This window comes from Nanorana parkeri, unplaced genomic scaffold (genome assembly GCF_000935625.1).
Source record: "Nanorana parkeri isolate BGI_ZX_2015 unplaced genomic scaffold, ASM93562v1 scaffold81, whole genome shotgun sequence".
Taxonomy (NCBI): domain Eukaryota; kingdom Metazoa; phylum Chordata; class Amphibia; order Anura; family Dicroglossidae; genus Nanorana; species Nanorana parkeri.
The window spans coordinates 1,764,559-1,769,021 of record NW_017306349.1 but is presented as its reverse complement, the minus strand read 5'-3'; positions in this window follow the sequence as shown (position 1 = coordinate 1,769,021).

Here is a 4,463-nt window from a genome sequence, read left to right as displayed (position 1 = left end):
TTATTTACGATTGGGCACAGTGGTGGGTAGAATGCCGGGAAACAGCAAACAAATTAAAATGAGTCCCACTAATTGTCACTTCAATGGACGCCGACCGTCTTTGAAAAACTCCAGACCGTTCGGTCAGACGGCTCTGGGCTATAAACAGTCGATGCAACTTTGTTCTGAAAATGCACAATAAAAGATCTCTCGCTTCCACCGCGTCCGGAGGGAAGGCTGTATTGCGATGTTTGTCACACATACCTTTCATCAGAGGGACATATTTAGGAGGCGCTGGGCATTCAGAGCTGCTTCAAGGAAGTTTGCATGCAGGCCTTGGTTTAGGCATCTCTCAAACAAACAGGCCCCCATGGTTGGGTACCCAGAAGTGACCCAATGCATAGAAATAAGGGGGGGAGGCGCCTAACCAAAGGGTGAAAGAGTCCAAAGGTGCCTGTTATTCATTCATAATTCGATTAAACAGAAACATCCACCACGCTTTTGGGGCAACAATACTCTTTCTTCATTGGATCTTAGAATGGGATAAGGATTTGAATGGACTCAGACGAAACCAAATGGATCTACACTATATTGCCAAAAGTATTGGGACACCCCTCCAAATCATTGGATTCAGGTGTTCCGTGACATTTCCTTGCCACTAAATATTCCGCGGTCACCTGTTACTGGGATTATAACAAAGTGGAAGCAACCGGGAACAACAGCAACTCGGCCAGGAAGTGGTAGGCCACGTCACATGACAGAGCGGGGTCAGCGCATGCTGAAGCGCACAGTGCGCAGAAGTCGCCAACTCTCTGCAGAGTCAATAGCCACAGACCTCCAAACTTGGTGTGGCCTTCAGATTGGCACAACAACAGTGTGTAGAGCGCTTGGAATGGGTTTCCATGGCCGAGCAGCTGCATCCAAGCCTTACATCACCAAGTGCAATGCAAAGCGTGGGATGCCGTGGTGTAAAGCACGCCGCCACTGGACTCTAGAGAAGTGGAGACGTGTTCTCTGGAGTGACCAATCACGCTTCTCTGTCTGGCAATCCGATGGGCGTGTCTGGGTTTGGCGGTTGCCAGGAGAACTGTACTTGCCTGACTGCATTGTGCCAAATGTAAAGTTTGGTGGGGGGGGGGGAGGTGTTTTTCAAGGGTTGGGCTCCGCCCCTTAGTTCCAGTGAAGGGAACTCTTAAGGCATCATGAGGTTTGGGTCCAGACATTGGTGCAGTAGAAGGCACATTTAAGCAATTATTATCCAGTTGTGATACCAGAAAGTTACAATGTTACAACCAGAGTGATCACTGGAGGAGGAGGAGTCAGAAAATCCCTTCTCCTGCCTGTCACCTGAATATAACATTCTGTGGGGTTTTTGGCCAGAAGTTCATGTCGACATATTTAGAAGTCCTTCCCCAGCTGAGATGCCAGAAAGTTACAATGTTACAACCATGAGGTTGGTGTCCAGACATTGGTGCAGTAGGAGACACATTTAAGCAATTATTCTCCCGTTGTGATGCCAAAAAGTTACAATGTTACAACCAGAGTGATCACTGGAGGAGGAGCAGGACCAAGAAAATTCCTCCTACTGCCTGCCGCTTGCAGCTGAAGGCTGTGGCCAGAAGTTAATGGAGGAGGAGACACATTTAGCAGTTCTTCTCCATCTTCAACCAGAAAGTTACAATGTTACAACCATGAGGTTAGTGTCCAGACATTGGTGCGGTAGGAGACACATTTAAGCAATTATTCTCCAGATGTGATGCCAGAAAGTTACAATGTTACAACCAGAGTGATCACTGGAGGAGGAAAGACTTATAATACTCCTCCTGCTGCCTGCAGCAGCCCAATGATATCATTTTCCCAGACTGCACCTCTCAGGCTAGGCATAGCACTTGCCTGGGACACAAGGAAAACGTTTTTAATGATAACAGACACAGACGTCTTTAAAAAGGATACAGCTTCTGTGCATTGTGACTTGTCAGGAATGAACTCACGCAGACGTACCAGACACGTTACTTTCTGAGTTCAAATTTCCTATAAACTGCAAAAAAAAACCCAAAGGAAACTTCCCTTTAAAATGCGAATTAGTAACTCGTCCCTTTAAAGAAGTGAATAAACTGTTCTCAAAAGTCAGCGATGAAAAAGTGTCAAAAGAACATGAAGCAACTCAAAAAGCGCTTTTTTAATTGCTGCCAGTCAAAGCAATCGTGTTATTATCCTTTTAAAGGAGAACTATGAGGGGAGTGATTTTCACTCATCCTCATAGTTCTAGCCGACGTGTGACAATGAGACTGTCACGGGTAGGCTTAGTAAATCGGGAAGTGAGCGAACACATACCGTCGCTCACTCACTTCTCGATCTATCCCTGCAGAGAGCCGTGACTGTCACTCATGGCTCCCTGCAGGGATCCCCCCTCCCCTGTCCGATCCTCCAGCGCTGACTGGCGGAACGGACAGGGGAGGGGCCGGGCACAGCTGGCTCTGCCTCCGGATAGGCAGAGCCAGCTGTCAATCACGCAGCTGGGCGGATCTCGACAGCAATGGTGCGGGTGCGGCGTCTCTCCCCCCTCCCCTGTCCGATCCTCCAGCGCTGACTGGCGGAGCGGACAGGGGAGGGGCCGGGCACAGCTGGCTCTGCCTCCGGATAGGCAGAGCCAGCTGTCAATCATGCAGCTGGGCGGATCTCGACAGCAATGTTGCGGGTGCGGCGTCTCAGTATAGAGCGAGTTGTAGCTCCCTATATACTGAGCTTAGGGTGATGGGAGGACGCTAGTTTGTGTTCTCACGTGACCCTTACGAGAACTATGGGGAAAAGCACACTGACCCCGTAGTTCTCCTTTAAATGCCAACGTTGCGGCGGAATAGTATTTAGCGTATACCCGGCTCGGGCCCGGCCTACGGTATCGATGTAGAAGGGATGAATCATTACTCTGATTACATTCCGACAAGACAAAAGTGGAGATCGCGCCGTTCTGCCTGAGATACGGAGCCCTAGAAGAAAGCAGCCGCATCAGGCGCGCGATTGTTATGGCGAAGTATTTCAGATCGAAATGTTTTTTTTTGCATTATTAATGCACGTACGGCGAAACGCGTGACTCGGAATGACAAAAGGGTTATTAATATGCGAATAGAACGTGGAAGGGTTGCAGTCGGTGATCAGTAGGCATAGCTCTACTCAGAGGAAAATATTGTGATGTATGTGTAGCAGTGAAAGGTTAGATAATCCCGGGAGGGGAATTATAACACTCATAAATTACTGTAATATTGAGAGCGTCTGAATGCCGTACATAGCGGCAAAATGGGCACATCTGTTGAACAGAAAATCATATGAAAAGGCGCTACCTCTGATTCGATCCTAAATCAGAGGTGCGCAACCTCGGCACCCTAGCTGTTGTTGAACTACTAGTCCCATGTGGCATTTCCAGACTCCCAGAGGCACGATGAAAGAAGCAGAAGGACAGTTATTATGTCAGTGGCTCTCAACCTTTCTAGGGTCAGGACCCCTTGGTAACATTTGCCAAGTTGTGGTGACCCCTAATGGTAAAATGTAGGGATGCACCAATACTAGTATCTGTGTGAGCTCTCAATAGGCTATGCGGGCTCTCAGTTAACTAGTGGGACTCTCTGGTGGCGCCTAGTGTAGCTCTTTGGTGATCAAGCACTCACCTCCCCTCACTCCTGCCCGCTCCCCTCTCTCTGATCCCGTCCAACCGCCGCTGCTGCAGCACCATCTAGGAGAACTGACACTGCTGCGCTAGGAGGAGCCTGAGGAGCCTCTTACCTTGCGCAACACAAGGCACATGGCGACCCCCCTCAACTGTGGGTTGCGACCCACTTTTGGGTCATGACCCACAGGTTGAGAACCACTGTATTATGTGGAGGTGAGAAAGGCTTCCCTGAAGAGATGAGTTTGCCAGGATCGACTAAAGTCGGACAGAGTAGGAAATAAGTTGACAGATTGGGGTAGGGAGTTCCACAGGATGGGAGATGATATGGAGAAGTCCTGGAGGAGAGTATGGGAGGAGGAGAAGAGGAAGCTAGAGAGCAGATGGTCTTGGCAGGAGCAGAAAGGTTGGTTTGGGTAATATTAGGAGGTTGCTGATGCAGCTAGGGGCAGAGTTGTAGATGGCTTGAAGATGGACAGAGTAGGAGATAAGTGGATGGATGGGGGTAGGGTGTCCCAGAGGATGGGAAAGGCTCTAAAGAAGTCCTGGAGGCAAGCATGGGAAGTGGTGATGAGAGAGCTAAAGAGCAGAAAATCGTGAGCAGAGGAGCAGAGAGGATGGTTTGGGTTATGTTTTGAGATAAAGTTGGTGATGCAACTAGGGGCAGATTTAAAGGTGGACAGAGAAGGAGATAGCTGGACAGATTGGGGTAGGAAATTCCAGAGGATGGAAGAGGTTCTGAAGAAGTCCTGGGGGCGAGCATGGGAGGATGTGATGAGAAAAGCAGGAGGTCTTGGGAGGAGCATAGAGGACGTTGTGGGTC